Source organism: Pongo abelii, chromosome 8 (genome assembly GCF_028885655.2).
Source record: "Pongo abelii isolate AG06213 chromosome 8, NHGRI_mPonAbe1-v2.0_pri, whole genome shotgun sequence".
NCBI lineage: Eukaryota > Metazoa > Chordata > Mammalia > Primates > Hominidae > Pongo > Pongo abelii.
Window position 1 is genome coordinate 61,021,503 of NC_071993.2, and position 25,606 is coordinate 61,047,108.

Here is a 25,606-nt window from a genome sequence, read left to right on the forward strand (position 1 = left end):
CAACAGTAGCAGGGATGGAGGCAAAGGTAAGCATGGATAATTCCTATTCTCTAGGCCCTTCCTTCTTCATGGGTGCAGGCCACAATGGTTTCCATGTGTGGTGTCCATCTAAGGTCGCCAGGACTTGGGGATAAAAAAGATAGAAGAGAAAAGGGGGCATCCCTTTTCTCTCCCCATCACAAGCCAAGTTTTCACTGAAAGAGGGAAGGGAATTGAGGGATGCCTATTTCTCTCTCTTTCACCATTGTCAGTCTATACTTTTCTGGAGTATATCCTGAAATATTGGGACTGCTTTGACCCCTCATGTTTTGGAGGAAAAAAGCCTCATAGCCTTTTGCATAAAATTTTGGCCAAATTATGATCTGCAGGAAGGATGGGCCTCAAAAAGGAACCATTCATTTTGATACCATCCTGCAATTGGACCTTTTCTATAAACATGAGGGCAAACGGTCTGAGGCCCCATATATGTGCAGATTTTCTTTACCTTGCGTGGTAATCCAGACCTTTGTCAACAGTGTAGGATTGATCCAGCCCCCTTGTTTGCCATCTCAGGAGAGGCTGCAAGAAGTAATCCCAGGGAACTAAATAAACAAACCCCAGAGGCACTTCCACCAGGGGAGCCAGCTTTCTCCAGCCCTGCTCCTCTGGGTCCACCTTGACCTCCCTATCCATTTTCTCTCTGTTGCTTTCCCGCTTTTAGAAATCCTCACCCTAGACAAGGCTCAGTCTCACTCTTGCCCTTCCAACAGATGTTTGGTGAATTTGGTCCCAGTAAGGTCCAGGTTCCCTTCTATCTATAGGACTTAAAGCAAATTGAGGGGGATCTTGGCAAGTTTTCAAATTAACCTGACAGATATATAGAGGCTTTCCAGAATGTAATCCAAGTATTTCAACTTTCCTGGAAAGATGTTATGTTATTTTTTTAATCAAACCCTGACTAATACTGAGAAGCAGCCTGCTCTGCAAGCAGCAGAGAGATTTGGGGATGAGCTTTGTATCACTGTAGTGTCAAGGAAGGGGTCAAACTTTATCCATCTGGAAAAGAAGCAGTTAGCATTAGATGACTCTAAATGGGATCCCAATGACAAGAAGGGAGAATGGAAGAGGAGATACTTTCAGCTGTGCATAATGGAGGGCTTATGTAGGACTAGAACTAACCCTCTCAATTATACCAAGCTATCCATGATAGACCAGGGATTTTATGAGAATCCCACTGCCTTCCTGGAAAGGCGAAGAGAGGCCTTGGTAAAGCACACCTCTCTATCTTCTGATTCAATTGAAGGACAACTGATCCTAGAGGATAAATTTATTTCTAAGGCATACCCTGATATCAGGCGGAAGCTACAGAAACAGGACCTGGGACCAGGTAGTGCTTTAGAGAACCTCGGTCTTTTATAATAGAGATAGGGAGGACTGAGTGAGAGAGAGGAGACACAGGAAAGAAGTAGAGGCTTTAATGGCTACCATGCAAGCCCACAAACCCCAGAATCCCTGAAATGTGCCTGTTAACTGCTACAGATGTGGTAAGCCAGGGCATTTTAGGAAGGATTGTCCAGGCAGCATTAGGAACCCACCTTGACCTGTCCAATCTGCAGCGGGGACTATTGGAAGGTGGACTGCTCCTGGGGACACTGGTTACTGGGTCCAGAGCCAATCTCTCAAATGGTCCAGCAGTATCAAGGGGTTCAGAAACTCCTCTCTCTGGCTCTGGTGATCCAGACCACCATTACCCTCCAGGAGCCCTGGGTAGTTCTGTAAATTGAAGGGTGGAAAGTGGATCTTCTTCTGGACCCCTCAGGTATTTGAGGTACATGCTAGTCTCTCAGTTCTCCTTTCCAATCCAGGTCCCCTTTCCTCTCTTAGCATGACTATAAGGGGCATCTCAGGAAGGCCTTTAACCCAATAGTTTTCCCAATCCCTTAGTTGTAGATGGGGAGACCACTTGTTCACCATGCTTTTCTAATTATGCCTGAAAGCCCAACTCCTCTGTTGGGCAGGGATATTCTGGCCCATATTGGGACCACCATCTTGATGGCCCCAGAACAAACTTCTTTGTCTTCCCCTAGTGGAGATTGATATTAACCCAGAAGTTTGGGCAATTAAAGGGAAAATTGGCTGAGCCACAATCACCATACTGGTCCAGATCCAACCTCATTTCCTAGCCAGAAACAATATCCCCTGAAACCAGAAATTAGGAAAAGACTAGATGCCTTCATTGATAACTTAAGGTTGCAGGGCTTCCTTAAACCCTGCAACAGCCCTTGTAATACCCTGATATCGGGGGTACAAAAACCCAATGGGGAATGGAGATTAGTCCAGGACCTCCACCTTCTTAATGAGGCTATGATTCCAGTTCACCCAGTAGTTCCCAATCCATATACCCTGCTAGCTCAAATACCTGAGGGGACTAAATGGTTCATAGTCCTGGACCTGGTCCCTCTAACCAAACCACCTAGTTAACCTGGACAATGTTACCTCAGGGATTCCAAGTCAGCCCCCACTTGTATGGGCAGGCATTGTCAAGAGACCTCTCCAAGTTCCTTTATCCTCAAGTTCAAGTTTTACAATACATAAATGACATTCTCCTCTGTGCTCCAACTGAAGAAATCTCTCAGGAGGGCAGTAAGGCTCTTCTTAATTTTCTGGCTAACAGAGGATATAAGGTTTCAAAATCTAAAGCTCAGCTCTCTCAGACTTCATTGAAGTACCTAGGTCTGGTCTTGTCAGAGGGTACCAGGGCATTGGTTGAACAAGGGATTAAACCCATCTCCTACTATTCCCTCCCCAAAACCCCCAAGCAACTGAGGGGATTCTTAGGCATTACAGGATTCTGCAGATTATGGATACCTGGGTATGGTGAAATAGTTTGTCCCTTAAATCACCTAATAAAGGAGACTCAGGAAGCTAAAACTTACTGTCTAATTTGGGAACCTGAGGCTAGAAAGGTCTTTGACCAACTAAAACAAGCCTTGCTTAAGGCACCAACCCATAGTCTTTCCATAGGGAAGACGTTTAACCTTTATGTGTCAGAAAGGAGGGGAATGGCCCTGGGAGTTCTAGCCCAGGCCCAGGGTCCAGCCCAGCAGCCCATAGGCTACCTAAGAAAGGAGCTTGATTTGGTAGCCAAAGAATGGCCAGCCTGTTCCTGGGCAGTTGCGACAGTAGCCTCGCTGGTACCAGAGGCTACTAAGTTAACCATGGGGAATAACTTAACCATTTACACTCTGCATAATGTGGCAGGACCGCTGTCTTCTACGGGGAGTCTCTGGCTAATGGAAAACCATCTCCTCAGGTATCAAGCTCTGCTATTAGAGCTATCTGCAGTCTAACTAAGTATGTGTCCTTCCCTAAATCCAGCCACCTTCCTCCAAGAGGAGGCTGGGGAATTTGTACATGTCTGCAAACAGATAGTAGTACAAACCTATGTGGCCAGAGAGGAACTCAAGGAAACCCCCTTAGAGAATCCACACTGGATTCTCCTTACAGACAGAAGTTCTTTTGAAGAACAAGGGATCCATAAATCAGGGTATGCAATAGTTACTCTTAATATTGTTGGGAGTGCATCTCTCTCCTCGGGCACAAGTGCTCAAGTAGCCAAACTAATTGCCCTCACAAGGGCACTTGAATTAAGCAAAGGGAAAACAGTTAACATTTATACTGATTCTAAGTACACTTTCCTAGTCCTCTATGCCCATCTCATTATCTGGAAAAAAAGAGGAACTTCATCACAGATAATGGGTCTCCCACCAAATACCATCAGGAAATTGACAGACTATTATCCTAGGTTTTCATCCCATGGGAAGTGGCAGTAATTCATTATAAAGGCCACCAAAAGGGGATGGATGAAATAGCTGAAGGAAATAGGTTGGCAGACCAAGCAGCTAAGTCAGCAGTGAGAGGACCCCAGGTTTCTGATCCACTTGAAGCCCCACTGATCTGAGAGGGCCCCATAAGAGAAATAAACCTCAATATTCTCTTGTGGAAATAGAATGGGCCACCTCTCAGGGATATATCTTTTAGTCCTGAGGATAGCTACAATCAGAGGACAGCAAGCTTCATCTACCAGCTGCCAACCAATGGAAAGTTCTTAAAAGTCTTCACCAGGCCTTCCACCTAGATAAGGATAAAACCTATCAATTGGCCCAGAGATTTCTCAAGTAAAAACCTGATACAAATGGTTAAACAGGTCGTTAATGCTTGTGAGATCTGCCTTAAAAATAATCTGCTCAACCAATGGCTTATTTCCCCAGGAATCCAAAGGACAGGAGGCTACCCAGGGAAAGACTGGCAAGTGGATTTTATGCCAAAGTCAAGGGGCATCCAGTACTTCCTAGTATGGATAGAAACCTTCACTAACTGGGTAGAAACATTTCCATGTTGAACAGAGAAAGCTTCTGAGGTGATAAAAATACTAGTTGATGAGATAATTCCTTGCTTTGGAGTCCGTAAGTACCTCCAGAGCAATAATGACCCCTCATTTAAGGCAGCTGTCACCCAGGGGGCCTCAAAGGCACTAGGCATATAGTACCATCTTCATTGTGCCTAGAGACCACAATCCTTAGCAAAGGTAGAAAAGACAAATAATATTATCAAAAGGCACCTCAGGAAACTGTCTCAGGAGACTCATCTGCCCTGGTCCACCCTTCTCGCCATAGCCTTGCTATGTATCAGAAGCACTCCTTCAAGGCTGGATTTGAGTCTCTTTGAAACAATGTGTGGATGGCCTTTTCTCACCAATGATTTCTTGCTAGATCAAGAAGCCTCTGATTTGATTAAATATGTAACTTATTTGGGCCATTTTCAATAGGAACTGAAACAACTTTCCGAGGCCCAATCCCATGAACTAGGACCAATGCTCTTCAACCCCAGGGGAAGTACCAGTAAAGGTACTTCCTCCCCTTTCTACCTCTATAAGTCTGAATTGGGAGGGACCTTATACTGTACTTCTTTGTATTCCTATGGCAGAGAAGGTTGCTGGAATAGATTCTTGGATTCATTATAACTGAGTAAAGGCCTGGGAAATTGGCAGAGTTACCTCTGTCAACCCAAAAGAGCATCCAAAATGCTACTGTGAAGAGATTGGGGACCTCAAGCTAAAAATCACAAGATAAGTGTTAATAATTAACTTTCCATGGATATCCTCTTTATAGTCTTACCTATGCTTGCTGTTTTATCTTCATTCTGTTCTACACCACGGGGTATAATATTGTTTTCAGAATGATTAATATATTTCACTGCTTATTTCTGTAATCTTTGGCACTATAGTCTTTCCTTTTAACCCCCTTTTTTTTGGTATAATATACATATTTGATCTGTGCATACCTAATCTTGTAAAACTTGTTTTTTCTTGTCTAGAGGCCAACACACTCTAAATGTTCAGGCAACTGGGGCCTTGGAAAATGGTTCCATTTTGCTAGGGACTCTTAGGTAGACCTTTGGGAGAAATCTGACTGCTGCCCTTACCAAAACAATGCCTCCTGTCAGCAGGGAGTAGCTAAGATTGGTCATTGTCCACATTCTAGCAGCGGTGAGATGTGCCTCCTCAGGGTGGGGAAATGATAGGGACAGGAGGCAGAGAAATTCTAGGCAGGAAAGGGCAGGTCCTTGGTGAAGCCCCACCCTCAAACCAAAAACCCTGAGACAGTGGCCCAATGTGAGAGATTATAATCCTGTTTTCCTGCTTGAGTGTTACTGGCCCACTCCCACCCCTCCCAATCTATGCCTGTAAAGACACCAGACTCAGCCAGCAGAGAGGAGAAGCAACTGGATGTTGGAGAGTACAGCTGGAAGTCAGAGAGAAGCAGCTTAACTTCAGAGGGACAGCTTGACAGCACAACTTCAGAGAAGAATCTGGCTGGAGATGGCCAGACTTCAGGGGAATATTACCTTCCCGCCCTGTACCCTATTTAGCTCCTCTTCCTGCTGAAAGCCCCTTTCATTGGAAATAAAATCTCCCACATTTATCATCCTTCAATTTATTCATGCGACCTCATTTCTCCCAGATGCCAGAAAAGAGTTTGGGAGACATGAGTGCAGATACAAAAGGCTGTCACACTGGCCCTTTGCCCTCGCTGGCAGAGGGCAGCTGCTCATGTGAAAAGGCAGAGGGCCCACTGACCTGTTAATACTTAAGCCATCCGCAGATGGCAGAGCTAAAAGACCACTGTAACACTCCCTCTGGGGCTTCAGGGGTCGGGGGCACCCCACCCAGAGGCTGCTGCAGGGCCTACATGGAGTTTGCTCTTGCTGGCACCCAAAAGCACTCTCCCTGACCCCTGCACGCACCTACTCACCTGTGCGCTCCATCCTGTGAAGGGTGGAGAGCAGTGCATCCGAGTGAGCGGAGTCTGCTCTTGCTGGCACCAAAGTGTCTGGCTGGTTCCAGCATTCATGTACTACAGTTTCCACTTCCTTTTCTCACACACTCCCTCCGGCAAAAAGCTGAAAGCTGTGGGCTGGGTAAATGAGGCACCCCCTTGCAAGTCCTGCGAAGGAGTCATGGAAATATCCTGCTTCACTATGATGAAGGATTCTAAGAATCCAACACATTTTAGAAATGTGTATTCTATAACATAACGGTGGAACAAAGCTGCAGGAAGACAGAGAGTGCATGTTAGGAACTCTTCTTGGTGTTTTCTTTTGAGCTTCATAAAAACTCTGTGTGGCAACAAAGGTGGTGCTTCAGTGGTGGTCTCTGAGCACAACTTCTTCTTTGTTTATTTCTCTACATCTGAGTATCTTGCAGTTAAATTTCAGCTGTGCCTTTTACCTTGTGACCTTGTGACTTCAATTCAATGTTCTCAAATTAAAGGGATAATACCTATCTCAAGTCGGTTTTGAAATCAAAAGGAAATTGAAACTTTCAACTTGCTATGTAACAAGTGTCCATTATTATTACTTACATTATTCTTATCTAGATAGATAAAGGAACTAAGGTCCAAAGAAGATGAGAGACCCGCCTGTTTTCTTACTTACCAGCATCACTTGCCTTGGAAAGGTGACTTTCTTTGTTTTGACTCTGAAATGTGAAATAATCCTGCCTAACCCATAGCAGTGGATGAATTACATCACTGGAGTTGCATGCAATGCATAGGAACTGCCTGGCCACATAACAATTGTTCAATTCACCTTAGCAGTTATTGCCTGGCAAGGGCATCTTAGCATCAGATTCTGATTCCAAATCTGATTCTCTTCTGCTAACCTCTTACCTCACTTTGGAAATGAATGGGAATAGGTAACATATTAATTTGTGAAGTGTCCTACACTGGTAAACATTGAAGGTAGGTTAGTGACATCTTTGCTGTTATCACATTTGTTTGGACCCTATTCTATGCATATAAATTTTTTTATCTTGTAGAATTCATTTTAGAATAAAAAATTTTTATTTAAATAACACACTTTCATAAGAATAAAGCACTTTAAAGGCAGCTTTTGTCCTCTTCAGAACCTTTAACAGTCTCTGGTTTAGTTGGCTCTAAGTATCACTTCTGCTACTATGGAGATGTCTTCACATCTCCTAGCAAGATTTCTCAGCAAATATCCTAACAGTTATTCTCCAGTGGTTTTAATACCTTAGCTAACAGATAGGAGTCAACTTAAAGTAATCCAGTATCAGAAGAAGAAAAAAAAATGTTGCCTGTACCTGGCAAATTGTGAGCAGCATAACTATTAATGAATCCTAATATTTATTATGGTTTTGCCTCTTATCAAAGTTCCCTAAACATTCAATGAGTTCTTGTTATCCACATGTAAATTTTACTTAAAAAAATCCCACAATTAGGGGTCACTTAAGGTTCCAAGTTTTCTCTCTCACACACGTTTTGCTGGTCATCTAGATATTAGGTACAAACCAAACAAAGTTGACTTTGCTCAGGCCACATTAAACGAACAGGGAAGCAGGGAGATTCGTGTGAGAGACACCAGAGAGGAGCACTCTGTTCAGGCAACTTGGCAAAATAATTTTGGCTGCAATTGCCCTGTGAGTTGTGGATGTTTTCGGTAGTTTTCTTTAACACCACCAGAAGACAGTCTTTATCTGGAAACAATAATGACAAACCAGGCCTCAGATGCTAACACCTGCCTGGAAAGTAATAGAATGAACTGGACATAATCTATTTCAGTTATTTTCTACTTAAACAATGTACAACTAAAATGCAATGCGACTCTAATATTAACTCCAACCCCACTTCTTTGGGGGATTGTGGGAATTCTGAGCCTGGCGTACCTGAGGGAAATTCCACTATAATAATCGTATTTGGGTCTTCACTTTAAAACTGACTCCTCAGTGACTTTTAAGACCACTGTGATTGAAGGCTCAATCACCAGGCTTTTTTTTTTTAATGTTTCCCATAGAACATGTCCCTTTACTTCCATATACTTCCAAGATTCTGCCTCCCAAAGGCCCTGACCCATCTTCAGACTGCTTTTTTGTTCTCTGCCTGCCCCCTCAATCTTACTGAGGAAGTTTTGCAGGCCAGTTGGCCAGCTTGAGGCCTGGATGCAGCCTTCACACCTTGGTGGTATGTTCAATATGTGTCTCACTCCTCTCTATGATCTCTTCTCTGAAAGCCACCACACAGGGCTAGGCCTCCTGCTGGCATTGTCTTCCACCCTGACAGTCTGCAGAGGCCCCTGCCATTCCACATTCCACACTGATCCATGTCAGTTTTCCCCCTCATGCAGAGGTTTCTCAGTCTGACTGCAGATGCCCAAAATTCAGATGAACAATAAATAACGCTGCTAGATAAAATCAGGATGCCCAGTCAAATTTGAATTTCAGATTTAAAATATTTTCTAAATTCTTCACTGTTTAACTAAAAAATATTAAACATTTACTCAAATTTCAAATTTAACTGTATTTTTACTTGCTGAATATGGCAATCCTAACTATAAAATAGCCCCCTTTTGATAGCACTAGCGACTGCTCTCCCAAATTGCCTCTGAGATCTGGAAACTAAGGAAATGAAAGTCTCTTGATTCCACACAGCAGGTCATTGTGGTTGGCAGAGGTTGAGTCCCTGTTTATGGGCTGTAGCATGGTTTATGAGGGATTCTCATCAACCTTTCTGGATTTTTCTCAGAAAAAAAAATGTTCATATATTTGATATCTCCCTGTAAACATCTGCCCCACTGCACAGAATATGTTTACTCTAAACTTATTTCAATGTACTATCATACTATCTGTTATGTTCTAAATGTTTATTCCTCCCCCTCCCACATTCGTATATTGAAATCCTAACCTTCAAGGTGATGGTATTGGGAGAAGGTAGGTCCTCTGGGAGGTGATCGAGTCATGAGGGCAGATTCCTCACGAATGGAGTTAGGACCCTTATAAAAGATACCAGAGGAAGCTTATTCACTCCTTCCACCATGTGAGGACACAGCAATAAGGCACTGTCTATGAATCAGGAAATGGGTCCTCAGCAGGCATTGAATCTGTCAGTGCTTTGATTTTACATTTCCAGCTTCCGGAACTGAGATAACTAAATTTCTGTTGTTTATAAGTCACCCAGTGTATGGTGTTTTGTTACAGCAGCTCAAACAGACTATGACATGCTCCAATGTCACCTTCACTTACACACCTTGGAATGTGTAGTGTGTTAGGGCCCCAGTGTCACTTCCGAACTCACAGGGCAGAGGCGGGGATCGCAGTGAGCACCTCTGACTCGCCTATCAGTCAGCTGCCTCAGTTCAGAATACCTGTAAAATTTGAGGTTTCTTCATGCTGTTGTCATCTCTCCTTGCTGCTCAAAGGTTTGTGTTTGTTTGTTTGTTTCATTTTATTTTCATTTCCTGGAACAGACATGTTGTGTCATAGGCTTCTGTATTTCTATGTATTGGGCGCACAGTCTAACATAAATTTACTATTTTGTTGTTTCCTACCTTTCTTTTAACCCTGATTAAAGTAGAGGATCTCACTCAAGCTAATGGCACGATTTCTCAGTCTCACTAATGTGTTCTTTCTGCTACATGTCTTCTCTCTGCTACATGTCTTCCTCCTCCCCCACTTCTTTCTTCTTTTTCTTCTTCCTCTTTTCTTCCCTCTACTCTTCCTCCTCCATCCAAAAACTATGAACAGCAGGAAATTTGTGGATTTTTCCATAAAATAGATGTGATTTTCGTTCAATCATTTACTAAACAAGGCCTTGGGAACATTGCCTGGTCTACGTCTTCCATCTGGAAATGAAGGTAGTATAAGCATACAACTCTCACATTGCTGTGAAGATTAAATGAGATAATATGTAAATAATTTCTGGTATGTAGTAGTTGCTAAATGAATACTGCTTTCTTTCCTTTCTGACCAGCAACACATAGAATAAATGATATTAGTATATAAAAGTGCTTTGCACACTAATATGTGAACATAGCTAGGTAGCTCTTGGGCATGCTTGCTCTTTAAGAATATAGTATAGGTTCATGGGAATATTTCCTGGGGTCTCCACTTTCTAGTTCCAAATCACCTTCCTTTCAATTCGACAGTCTTTTGCCCTACCACTGTTGTCTCCTAAGTGCTTCGATTATACTGCCACAGTTAAGGCTTGAACAGTGTGAAGGCCAATAACTTCCTTCGGCCCTCCCATTCTTTTTGTGCTTGCTGTCTAAAAAGTTCCTCTCTTCTCCACCTGTTACTCCAATCATATCCTTACTTAGAAAACTTTACTTTTTCACTCTTGCCAGTGTGCCTGGTACCTCAATAATTCAGAGATGCAAAAAATAGTTTGCCTTTGAGTGCAAACCTGCCTAGTAAGATATCTGTACCAGGAGAAGTGCTCAGTAAATATATCTAATCCATGAATGTATAAATGGCTATGCCCTATCCCTCCATGTAGAATCCTTCAGTATCTTCTTATCACTCTAAGGGTATAAACAAGTTTCTAACACAGCCTACAAGATCCTGAGTTTTTGGGGCCCTGGGACCTCCCAGCATTAGCTTGTACTATTTATTCATTCAGTCAGCCAGCTAATGAATATTTCTCAAGCACGTACTGCATGTCAGAAAATGTTCCAGGGTTGGGTGTGGTGGTACACACTTGTAGTCCCAGCTACTTGGAGGCTGAGGCAGGAGGATCATTTAAGGCCAGGAATTCAAGACCAGCCTGGGAAACATAATGAGACCCCTTTCTCTTAAACAAGCAAAAACAGAAAATGTTTCACAAATTGAATGTAGAAGTATGGGCAGCAGAGAAATCAATTTCCTGATAGATCTTAAATATAGTGAGGATAGACAAGTAGTAAAACACATAATTCAATAATAAATGTAATATGTTTATAGTGTAAAGTTCTGAAGAAGAACGAAGCAGAAAATGAGGTGTTTATAATTCTGTTACTCTGAAGAGTACAGGCTTCTGGATCCTTTTCTTACTTTCTTTGTAAATGTCATTCTTTTTGCTTGGAATGGCATTTTCCATAAGGCTTTGCCTAGTTTTCTTCTACTCCTCTTGCATTATTTCAGCTCCTGTGTAACTTTCTCATGTCTTCAGGTAAACCTTCCCTGAGTGTCCACTTTGCCACGCCATGCCCCCTCTCACCCTCCCATGTTGCCAGATGGCAGTTCCCAGTGTTCTGTGCTTTCCTTGGCTGTGATTGATTTCTCCAGAGAACTTTGTTTTTAGTTCGGAATTATCTATTCTTTTCTTGATCAGTTATTTAATTTTTGTTCTCACACTGGAATATAAACTTTGTAAGAACAGGGACAGCGTCTGTTTTATTCCCCCCTCTTTATCCTTGAAACCTAGAACAATTTTGCCTGGGGTCAAAACTGCTGCAAGAAATGCTAAAGATGTCCCACTACTTTCCAGGTAGAATTTTGATATATGGTCATGTGCCATATAATGATATTTTGGTCAACAAGCTACCACATATATGACAGTGGTCCCATAAGATTAAGGTCATGATGCCATATTTTTACTGTGGCTTTTCTATGTTTAAATAAATACTTACCATTGTGTTACAATTGCTTACAATATTCGGTACAGTAACATGCTGTACAGGTTTGTAGCCTAGGAGAAATAGCCTATATCATATAGCCTAAGTGTATAGTACTTTTTACCACCTAGATTTGTTTAAGTACACTCTGTAATGTCCATACAATGAAATCACCTAATGATGCATTTCTCGTAATCCATTTTTGTCACTGAGCACCACATGACTGTATGTAAGTTATAATCAATAGGGGATCAGAAAATGTCTTTCACTTACTCTGTAGAGCCAAGAATTGAGATGAAATAAATATGGCATAGATACTGCAAATGTTTCTTACATGGGAATTTCCTGCAAAATTTTCTTACATGGGAATCATATCCAAATGCCTAAAAAGAGGTATAAATTTACCATCTGGAATTCTTGTCTAGTTGATGTAGTTGATGAAGTTTTGTTTTGCTTTACCAGAAAACTTTTTCCACCCTGGCCTGTTCCCTCTGTGCATTGCTAAAGTTGAAGAATGTATTGTGCCTTCTGCTGCTTTCATTTCCCAGGTCCCAAGTCCTGTCTCCAGAATAAACTCTTTATTTGATGCAAAGACACGGGGAGCTTGAGTGGTGCTGGCAGATCTGTGATTCCTGCTGAGGAGGAAATGGCCATCTTTCCCAGGTAGGACAGCAGCTGCCCAGGATGGCGAATCACCCTGACACCATCTGCTTGGCTGACCCACTAATCTGCCAGCCGGTTTTCGTGAACACCAGAATTGTTTCCCATTGGAGATTTCTTCAGACATCTCTTACATCAATTAAAGACTAAAGAACAGATGGTGATTTCTTGAGACAGTGAGGGATTTTACTGATTCATTACTCATCTAGGGAACAGTGATAACAACCAATTCAGCATCATATGCTTTGACTTACTTTTCTTTTAGGTTGTCAATTCCCAGTGTGTTAGGAGATTACAGATTATAGGAATGTAAATGTGCTTCTATGCTTCTAATTATGAATATTTAACAGGATGCTTCAGGAAGTCAGCAAGCACAGGGATCTGTCCCAGTACTGTCAATGTCAGGGCCTTAAATCAATGGAAAGGGTGACCATCACCATTCAGATACCAAAGCAGCACCAAAAACACTCAGCAAAACTAGTAAACACAATAAAATGTGGTAATGTTTGACAAAGCATAATCCTTTGCCTGGCACACAGAAATAGCTCAGCAAACCATAGTTGACATTATACTGCTAACAACAGAAATTCTAGGAATTTAATGGAAGTTTTATTGACCTAATCATTTTGGCATACTATTAGATAGATATGCCTATATACCTTTAATAATTTTACCATACTCCTAACTCTATTTTTGACCCTATCTTGGTGTTCCCTTTGGTTTTCTTCCCTTCACTCTTTACCCATTCCCTCTTTCATTTACAACAAAAACTCGTCAAGAGATAGAATTTGATGAGACATATCATTCACTCTTCATTGTTAGAGCACACTGACTGAGCATTCTTGTGCCAAGCTACTCCTTAAATTGGCCCTTAAAACTAACCAATCACTACTTCTCTTTGACCCAAGTGTAGACTCCCGGTGCAATGCATTCTAGCCAGGTTCACAGGTTTGCATTATAGAAAGCATGAGGAATTATGTGTAAGGATCACCTTGGGGCACTCTGTTTAGAAGTCCATACTGAGTTGTATGGATTATTCAATACACTAGGAATTCAATTTTCTTTTTCTCTGGAAACTAGTAATAAGGTGCTTTTTATATTGAGTTTAAATCTTTAAAAATCTTTCGATGACCACAAAAGGTTTTGCTCAGGAAGTGGTTGAGTGATGACTTCTTCAGAGCTTAGGGAGCTATTTGGAAAATTTGCAATGATTTTAAAAGAATCTTCCCATCACACATGTCTCCAGGCCTCTGTGGCCTGGCTGAACAATGCCAGTTCAGTTTGGAAGTAATTTCATGACTAAGTAAACACTCACTGACTTCTGGCAAGGTGACACAATTTAGGGAAAATTAGAAAGTAGATTGGCCATAGTTCAAATCTGTCAGCAACTAACTAAGATGTCACTCCACCTCTCTGAGATAAAGTTTACTCATCTGTGAAAGGAAATTGGTACACAGTGTATATGCAATAATGTATACAAAACACTTGGCACAGAAATTGGAGCTATGAATATTAGTTATTGTTCCCCATGAGGCCTATTCTGAACTCACTGAATAGGTCTTCCAGCCTCCCTCTGCTGGTTAGGCAGTGGTGGGCAATTTAGATGTTTGTATTTACCTGGCTCACACTCTGAGGATGCTCTGTGGAGATATACATTCACACTTCATTTTGCGAGGCTGGCAGTGCAGTTTCTGCTGGCAGGAAGTCAGCACACTAAGCTGCAAATGAGCAAACGCCAAAGGATCCATGTGATGCATGTATGGAACCCTGGTGGAGCGTGGGATCAGATCTTGGTGGTGTCAGTCCTTGGACGAGTTGTGATACCTTCCTGTATTAGTCAGGACTCTCCAGAGAAACAGAACCAATAGGTTACACACACACGCACACACACATGCACACACACACATACATGCTCTCTCTCTCTTTCTCTGTATATGTGTGTGTGTGGGTGTGTGGGTGTGTGTGTGTGTATCTCCAATAGGATATATATAGGATGTGTGTGTATGTATATCATGTTGTAAAAAGAAGATTTTATATGGTGATATATATGCACATATGAAGTTGATATAGACATATATAGAGATAACTACATAAAAATTTCCATAACCCCATAAGCCTACATTGTCCCATGAGCCAATTCTCATAATAAATCTTATACACACACACACACACATAGATATAGATCAGTGGATAAATAAATATATAGATATAAATATATGGATATATATGAAGTTTATATGCCTATATCTCTCTATATAAAGATTTATTATGGGAATTGGCTCACATGATTATGGAGGCCAAGAAGTCCCATGATCGGCCAAATGCAAGCTAGAAAATGAAAAAAGCCAGTGGTACAATTTAGTCTGCATCCGAAAGCCAAAATGAAGGGGAGGGAGGAGCTGATAGTGTAAGTCTAGGATTGCATCTGAAGGCCCAAGAACCAGGAGCCCTGGTATCCAAAAGCAGGGGGAGATGAATATCCCAGCTCAGAGACAAAGTGTGTCCTATCTTTACAGTTTTGTTCTATTCAGGCCTTCAAGGAATTGGATAATGTCCACCCACATTGTGGACTCTGGTTCTTCTTTATTTAGTCTACTGATTCTGATCCCAATCTCTTCAGGAAAACTCTCAGAGACACATAAATCATGTTTTACCAACTATTTGGGCATCCCTTAACCCAGTCAAGTTGGCACACAAAGTTAGCCATTACACTCCATTGTTGATTCAGTAAAACCCAGCATAAAAGTCACAACGTGACAGACAGCGTGACCTTGGTGATGAATCACTCACTTTCTACCTGCTTGGAGCACTTGCTCCCACCCTGACTGTTTCCGCAGGCATGGATCTTGCTGATTTGAAGCCTATCTCCTGCCTCTGAGTCTTTCCTCTTCAAAATAAATTGCATACTCGAATCTTAAGATTCCTGCTGACCCCATCAACCTCTAAGTAGCGTAGTTTTAGAGATCAAAACTTCATACAGCATTCCCAAATATCAGTGCCTGATGTTAAGGCTTTGTTATTTAAACAGAGGCAGGCTGTTTACACTTTAGCTTATGCAGATGCTAACTCCTATTAGAGTGTATTTATACACATTCCATGCTATAGTGTTACCTATGTATAAATAGAATACAAATTAATAGATTTTTTGATGATACAGTTTTAAATTTCCTGATTAAAAATACATTTCTTGAAAAAAAAATTAGACTATTTCTTATGTGCTTTTGAATTTTTTCATTGGTGCTACCTTAAAGACTAAAACATATTAGGTCCTTGATATATGTTTGTTTAATGAGTATACTTGGTCATTTTACAAATATATAGCTGTTCTTGGTATTAATAACCACCCCAGAATATTACTTCTACACAATACCATCTGCTTAAATTACGAGGAATTCTGATTACATCTTCCTGGGTCATCTAATGTCTCATGTTCAGGAAGATTTTAAAGTACTAATTCTGCTCCAAATTTTAGGCTTTTCTACTCTCAACTTCTCTCTGAACTCAAAATTGCAATGCACTCCCATGAATCTGAGAACAATAAGATTTGCTTAACAAAGTAAGCAGGAAGAAATAATACAATTTGGATGCAGAATATCATTTAAGAAAAACATAGTAAAAGTTACAGATAAATATAATCACTACTCATTTGCAAAACTGAATAAAATAGATCTATGGTAACTATTTTAAACAAACAAACGAAAACAAGAAATATAAATGCTCTAAGGAGGAATGAGCAAACAGACATAAAATAGATAAAGATACAGCATTTCCAAATTCTTTTCAAAAAAACACTAAAATTGTAAATGGGATGAAGATAGAGCAAAGTAAGAAGACACAAGACCAGTTTTCTTTTATATCAAGATACAAAATTCTAAATAATAAAATATCAAATATTATCCAGCATTTTGTTTAAAGAATAATGACAAACATGGTTTATTCAGAGAATGCACATATGGTTTGATACTGAGTATCCTATTAATATATCTAATCACAGTTATGGGTTAAAGAACCTAAAATTATTAATGTAATCCCAATCTCAGAAAGAAATAAGCATTACATTAAAAAATACATGGCCCATGAAGATATTGACAGACTTGACTACATACAAATTTAAAACATCCATATATTTTCCTGTAATAACCATCAATATCAATTTGCTGTGCATATTTTTAGATTTTTTTTGTGCCATGTACATCTATTCATACATGTACATGCACCTACAGCAAATCTGGTCAATTTTTATGTATTATTTAGCTTTTACTGTCTTACAGAAACTCCCAAACTTTGTTTTTCAAATATAATACACATTTATTATTGCTCAAGAGTCAACAGGTCCGTGGAAAGTAGGGGAGGTGGCACTGCTGAACTTATTGAAGCTTTCCTGAATATGAAGGAAACCAGAAAATGTCACCCTAAAATATGTCTTACTGACATAAAAATTACTTTTGAGCTAAAGGCAATTAAGAAGCCTTCCCCCTTTTTTGCCTGAAGACAGAATATAAATTTTCCCATACTGTAGACAACTCATCAGCTCAGAGATGGCACCAGAGTAATCTACAAACAACTCTTACCCCATTAGTTTCTTCCCAAGCATTTACCTTCCACAGTTCCCTGCTTTGGGAGGCCCCAAGCTGCTTTTCTTTGTCCTGTCATTTCTCCATTCATTTATTGTTCTTTGTTGACAGTGCTACAGAAGCCAAGTTTCTCAGTCACTGTTTTGAGTTATCCTCCTTTGAGGTTTCTCCTACGTGATGTGCACTGCACACATTAATAAATGTATCTGTTTTTCTCTTGTTAGTAAGTCTTTTGTTACAGGGGTCTGTCCCAACTGCAAATTTATGAGGGTTGAAGAGAAATTATATTTCCTCCTGGACACATGTTGGAGGATTGCTTGGCTGCAGACTGGTGTTAAGATTGTCTTTCTTGTGCTCTACAAAGTTACATTGTAAAGAGGGATCCATAATAAGGGGGTGGAGGAGGGGGCGGGGGTGGGGGAGGAGGCGGTGGGGGGGAGGTTGTGATAATCACAGGCATCTTTTTGTTATACAAGCTAACTAGCACAAGAGCCAAGTAAAATACTCTATCATATCCATGTATTCTGATAAGATTTTCATGAAATTCAATGTCCATATGAAGAGAAAAATAGTGCTTAGTGAGATAGCAAGAGAAGTATTTTTGTAAAATAATAAAAGACATAGAATTCATGCCAATAATCAATAACATTTTAATGGTATTTAAGTTGATTCCTACTAGAATCAACTTAAGACAGGGATGCCCTCTATCATTATTATAGCAGAAACAGGCAGATGAATAGACTGCTGGAGCACACCCTCTACTTGTCCCTCCTACCTGCATTTTAAGGGCTAATAAACCATGATTTAAATAGATTATCTATAGAGAGTAAAGGAGATTCCCAAATGGTGAGTTACTAGTAAGATGCCAATAAACAAGAGTGGCTCTTAGGAATTGGTTCCATTAGCAGAATGAGAATTGGGGAATAATGGTACCAGTTTTATAGCACTGTCAGCAGTTGCTTCAAATAGAAAATTTGTTAATTCTAATGGCAGCTTGATTTTCTTATTCAGTATATGGTATTACAGGAAAGATGGGAATTTTATTCTGTTGAATATGAAACATCTGACATTATTGTTTATATTATTAAAAATGCAGGTTAAAAAGTCCTACACTGAAGACAAGGTGATTGGTTTGTGTTGATGATATAAATACAAATCTTGGTGGAGCACAATATTATGGTACAAACAAAGCTCTTACCTAATTAAGAAACTTTTGGATTGAAAACATATTTGGAATTGGCTATGGTAGAAATATAATTCATAATTTCATCCAAACAAGCTTCAAACTTGTACCAATCCAAATAGGAGTTATAATTGTAGAAATTTACATGTATTCTATATAGACACATTTAGAATAACTGTAAAACTTTTATGATGATACAAATTTGAATACACAAACATATGTGAGCAGCTTAGTACATGATTTCTGTCTTTGCTGCCTATTATCCTTGGGATGCTAAAATTGTTAGAAGCTTTAAAAATCTACTTTGTAAATCAAACTAAGTTTCTTAAATTCATACTAAACTAACATTTTGGTGAGCCAGCTACACTTTGATAGCAATTTCCTTTAATTTTATTGAAAATGTTATTCAAAAAATACTGAAAATAATTGTTGGAAATATAGCTGGCAAACTACAATGTATCTCCCTTAAAACACTAAGGAGAAAATGAGCACGTGAAACGATGAAAGCTCAAACAGTTCATAAGGTTTTGAAATTCTATCATTAAATATTGTATTAACTTAAATTTTTTATTGCATTTCTATTTTAACTGGATTAATTTTTATTTTGTATCATATTTAAATGAATTGAGAAGTGCCACAATTTTGCATGCATTTACATTTGATGAAATATTCAAAATAATAATTTATATCAACACTGTAATTATTGAGATTGTTGAAGAAAGCAACTCTGAATGGAGAAAGAAAGTAATTGCTTTTCAAAATACGTAGGGAAATGTTTTACATTTACATAAGAAAATAAAATTAAAAATTTTTTTTGCTTAATGAAATTTCATTTGAACTTACAAGATTTCTCAGCATCTATGTAGGATGTTTTCTCAATTCAAATAATCTTCAGACAGGTTGTCATTAAAGGTGCTGACAATTTTACATTTATTAACAATAAAGTAAAACCTCAAAGATTTCAGAAAATTTATTTAAAATTTAATAATAGTTATTACAGTAAGGTATTTTTCACAACATATAATTAACAATATTAAAGATGGATACATCATAAAGTATATGATATGCATTATTAAAAGTTTTTTTAATTTTTAATTTTCACTAACTTTTATTTCAAGTTCAGGGGTACATATGCTTGTTTGTTACGTAAGTAAAGGTGTCCTTTTGAAAATGTCTGCTCATGTTCTTCGCTGAATTTAAAAAAAAAATTTTTTTAATTGTAAGTTTATTTAAGTTCCTATGGACGCTGGATATTAGACCTCTGTCAGATGCATTATTTGCAAATATTTTTTTCAATTTTGTATGTTGTCTGTTTACTCTGTTGATAGTTTCAATTCTGTAGGTTGTCTGTTTACTCTGTTGATAGTTAACAGGTTGTCTGTTTACTCTGTTGATAGTTTCTTTTGCTGTTCAGAACCTCTTTTGTTTACTTACATGCCATTTGTCAATTTTTACTTTTGTTGTGATTGCTTTTGGCATCTTCATCATGAAATCTTCGCCCATTCCTGTGTCCAGAATGGTATTGCCTAGTTTGTCTTCCAGGATTTTTATAGTTTGGGGTTTTACATTTAAGTCTTTAATGCATCTTCAGTTGATTTTTGTATATGGTATAAGGAAAGGGTCTTGTTTCAATCTTCTGCATATGTCTAGCCTATTATCCCAGCACCATTTATTAAATATGGCATCCTTTCCCCATTGCTTGCTTTTGTCAGCTTTTTCAAAGATCAGATGGTTGTAGGTGTGCAGCTGCCTGTTATTTTTATTTTTATTTAATCACTATAAAACAATCTTTAAAATGTTGCTTTAATTTATAAATAATTTTATTCTTAAAGATAGCTTTTGAATAGGAATAGAGAATTCCACTAACACAGAGTAAAGACTAGTTTGCCATTTAATAAATATACATTTCAAGAAACTAAATAATCTAAATTGTTTTCATACTCCCTCTTATTCCTAAAGTGCCCTGTTGTGGAAGATAAATTATATGATTATCCTTATTCGGAATGCCAAACAGCATAATTAAGAAAAAAACCGAGACTGAGATACATTGCAGTGAAATTTAAACATCCACAATTATACATTTAAAACACCTATCATCTAAATATGGGGGACAAGAAACATACACTTCATGCATAAAATGCCACATAGATTTTGCCACAAAGAAAACAAAATTAAAGACATTATCAGTTGGGTGACTCTAATAACAAGAGATATAAATTACTAGTGCTAGGAAAGATTTGTAAATTAATGAAAACGGAACAACAGTAAAATTTGTTTTTGTCTTTCCAAATAACAATGAAAGAAATGAAAAAGTACCATATTTCAGAAAGTATAAGATTAAAATGTTTTTCATATATCAAAGTTTCTGAAATTTTAGTAAGTCTCATAATTGCTTTTATCCAGGAAAAAGCCATTATGTAATTGTCACTGAGCTTATGCTCAGCTTGGACGTAGCTCTTCATGCTATCATCATATCAGTTTAACTATGTGCATTGTTAATGTTACACATGCAAAGTTAAACTGTTGTTTAAAATGGCTTCTAAATGGATTAACATGATTTTAAGTCATAATGAAAATATGTCATGTACTCAGAAAGGCATAGAAATACAGCATTAGTTTATAAATTGGACATTGTTAAAGCAAATATTCCTCACTGGAAGACTGACAACACTCTCATACATTCCTGTTTCAAAGCAGCAAGCAAGGACTTTACAGCAAATAAGAAAGGAAGCTGCGCACCAGCAGAAGAAACTGTATTACTTTTGTTCCTGAGATTCATGCAGACGATTGACTAACGCAAGATAAGTAGATAAGTATGCAACTAAAGCCTGAAAAACTATTAAATCTCTGGAGGTATTGGATGAAATTTTTAATCAAGGAGACATATTAAATGATAAATAAGAGAAGGAACTGTAGAATGTTGGGGAAAACATACAACAGTCACTGTCTTTTATAGAAGACTGTATGGCTATTGACAAGTTTAATATTAGAAATGTTCAAATATAAGAAAAATGAAAAATTGAGATTCTTTTAATTTTATTAAATTCTAAATATTTTTAAATTTTACATTTTTTTCTCCATGACCCCTGAAATATTCAGAATTGTCAATTTTATTATATGAATGTGTGAAGTTGTGTAAGCCAGGGTCCTGGCTACAAACAGATCGTTCAGCAGTAATTGGAAAGAATATTTAGAATTTATGTTTTGGAGGTAGGACCCAAAAGAGACATTGGTAAACTGGCTTTAAATTCTGAGATAAAGGATTAAGGATAAATCTAAAATTATACTTTCTTGAGGAAGTAGAAAAATGTCATTGCCAATATGTGAGACAGTGAAAGATAAAGCAGGTTTTGAAGAAAAATCTGAATTTTAGTTTATATCTACTGAATATGAGATGTCTATTAGCTACCCAAATGAGTATGTCATAGGCATCAGATATACGAATCTCACATTCAGAGGAGCACTTTGAGATGGTGACATAATAATTAGCATCTTTCTAGTTACGTTGGTCTTATCATTGATATATTTACGACTTTCCTTTGGCTCATTTTTTAAATCTTTAATATGTGGACAATAATACATACTTGAGAATACTTTTGTGATGCTTCAGAATATTGATGCATCACAAAAATATTCTCAAGTATGTATTATTGTCCACATATTACAGACTTTAAACCACATAAACAGACTTTAAACCAACAAAGATCAAAAAAGACAAACAAGGACATTACATTATGGTAAAGAGTTCAATTCAACAAAAAGCTCTAACTACCATAAATATATATATGCACTCAACACAGAAGCACCCAGATTCATTACACAAGTTCTCAGCAACCTTCAAAGACCCACATATGCAATAAATATGAATTTTTAAAAATTCTTCTTCTTTTTTTCTTTCCTTTCTTTTTCTTTTTAAATCAAATCAAGAGCAGGTCTCCTCCATAGTGAAATGTATCTTTCTTATAGAAATCTCCAGTCTGGACTGAGAACTCATCCTGCTCCTTAATTAGTGATGCACACCAGGCAAGTTATAATTAAATACATACTCCCGATCACTTGCAGGTTAAGTACGTGGTTCATGGAGTCGAACAGGAGGAGACAATTTATAAATGGTGCTCCCAAGAGTAGTTCGTTTCACCATAGAAATTTATTGCCAGGATGAGATTGATCCTGGTAACATAATTATAAGTTAGAAAAAATGATAGGGCAAACAGCTAAATGTAGAGCATATGCCATTACTGGCATAATCGGGGTTGACATCCTGACAGGTATCTCTACTTGTATGACTGAAGTCCCCTGACCTCTGCTGCCACTTTGTCTCGCTCGTAAAATTATTTCACCAGATGTAACTGGGTGATTGAATTCTTCCCAGTAAGCAATGACCTTGCTCTTTGAATAAGGGTCTTAATTTGAGGAAGGTGAGTCCCTAATTCTCAAAAAGTGCATCAAGGAAAAAAATTGTCATTGGGGCCCTCTTCCTATACCTAAAAATTAGAAGTGCTTCAGAGGAGATCCATTCCCCTGTCTCAATTATGTATAAGAACTAGAAATTGGAGAGGAGAAATCTATGTGGCAGGGTATAATTTTCTTTCATCACGTAGGTAGCAGAAACATTAGAAGAGAGGGCAGATGAGGGCTCCATTTCTGACAGTGCAGACATGCTCAAGAATGTTTGCAATGTCCTAGTGACAATTATAAGAGGAGGAATCATTTAAGACAGTGGCAGCCCTAGTCCAATAAAACAGAAGAAAGATTGAACCAAATCCTCATTTTACAATCTTATATTCATAGTGTGCATAATATCTCCGGACTTTCTAAAGAGGGCCTGTTCTGGGTGCTAAGTTGGGCCTTAATTACATGTAATACATCTTTACCCAAAACTCAACGTGACTCAGACTTCATCCAAATCAGAATACCCCTTTCTTTCTAATATGAAGTTTGGATTTTGTACTTGTTCAAAGCACAGACAATGATGCTTATGAGCCTTATGAAAGAGCAATGTCAGAATCCAAATCTGCCTCAGGTACTAGGCACAATGTCATAATTTTTAACACTGAATAATACATCTAATAGGACTAGATTCCAACACAGAAAAAAGTGTGGAGGTAGTAGTTTTGTATATGGTGTACTAGGTGGAATTGAAAATTATAAGAATCTCTTAAGTGACATCAGGCTAGCCATTTAGTGCTCAATATAAGTGTGATCATGGTCAAACTCCATCAGCTCTCAGAGAACATTCTTCCTGTATGATTCCATTATATCTTTGTGACACCTCAGCTGACTTCCAGGGGCATTATTTTGATTATGTAACGTAATGATGCTTTATTTATCTGACTTTTAGACAGTCTGTAACAATGGCTTATCATGATGACTGGTTCAAATCCACACATATGAATACTAACCTTAAATGTAAATAGGCTAAATGTCCCAATTAAAAGACACAGAGTGGAAAGCTGGATAAAGAACCAAGACCCATCAGTATGCTGTCTTCAAAAGACCCATCTTACATGCAGTGACACAACAGATGTACAAAGAACAGCTGGTACCATTCCTACTTAAACTATTCCAAAAAATTGAGGAGGAGGGACACCCCCCTAACTCATTCTGTGAAGCCAGCATCATCCTGATACCAAAACCTGGCAGATATACAATAAAAAAGAAAACTTCAGGCCAATATCCTTGATTAACAGGGATGCAAAAATTTTCAAAAAATACTGGCAAACTGAATCCAGCAGTATATGAAAAAGCTAATCCACCATGATAAAGTAGGCTTTATCCCTAGGATACAGGTTTGTTCAACATAAACAAGTCAATAAATGTGATTCATCATATAAACAGAACTAAAGACAAAAACCACATGATTATCTCAATAGATGCAGAAAAGTTTTTCAATAAAATTCAGCATACATTCCTGTTTAAAAAAAAGCTCTCAATAAAGTAGGTATTGAAGGAACATACCTCGAAATTATAAGAGCCATCTATGACAAACTCACAGCCAACATCCTACAGAATGGACAAAAGCTGGAAAAAGTCCTCTTGAAAACTGACACAAGACAAGAATACCCTCTCTCACCCCTCTTATTCAACATAGTATTGGAAATCCTGGCCAGGGCAATCAGACAAGAGAAAGAAATAAAGGACATCCAGATAAGAAGAGAGAAAGTCAAGCTATCCCTGTTTGCAGATGACATGATCCTATATCTAGAAAACCCCATAGTTTCAGGCAAAAGCTCCTTAAAGCTGACAACTTCAGCAAAGTCTCAAGATACAAAATCAATGTGCAAAAATCACTAGCATTCCTATACATTACCAACAGTCAAGCTGAGAGCTGAATCAGTAATGCAATCCCATTCACAATTGCCACAAAAAGAAGAAAATATCTAGGAATACAGCTAACGAGGGAGGTGAAAGATCTGTACAAGAAGAACTACAAAGCACTGCTCAAAGAAATCAGAGATGAAACAAACAAATGGAAAAATATTCCATGCTCATGAATAGGAAGAATTAACGTCATTAAAATGTCCATACTGCCCAAAGAAATTTATAGATTCAATGCTATACCTATTAAACTATCGACGTTCATCAATGAACTAGGAAAAACTATTTTAAAATTCAAATGGAACTTAAAAAGAGCCCAAATATCCAAAGCAATCCTAAGCAAAAAGAACAAAGCTGGAGGCATCACACTAGCTGACTACAAATTATACCTCAGAGCTACAGTAAACAAAACAGCATGGTACTGGTACAAAAAACAGACACATAGACCAATGAAACATAATACAGAATCCAGAAATAAGGCCACACACCTAAAACTATCTGATCCTCAACAAACCCAACTAAAACAAGCAATGGGAAAATGATTTCTTATCCAATAAATGGTGCTGGGATAACTGGCTAGCCATATGCACAAGATTGAAATTGGACTCCTTCCTTAGTCAAATTATAAAAAAATTAACTAAAGGTGGATTAAAGACTTAAATGTAAAACCCAAAACTATAAAAACCCTAGAAGACAACTTGACAATATCATTCAGCACATAGGCGCAGGCAAAGATTTCATGATGAAGATGCCAAAAGCAATTGCAACAAAAGCAAAAATTGACAAATGGTATCTAATTAAACTAAAGAGCTTCTGCACAGCAAAAGAAACTATCAGCAGAGTAAACAGACAACCTACATATTGGGAGAAAATTTTTGCAATCTACTCATCAGACCAAGGGCTAATATCCAGAATCTACAATGAACTGAAATAAATTTGTAAGGAA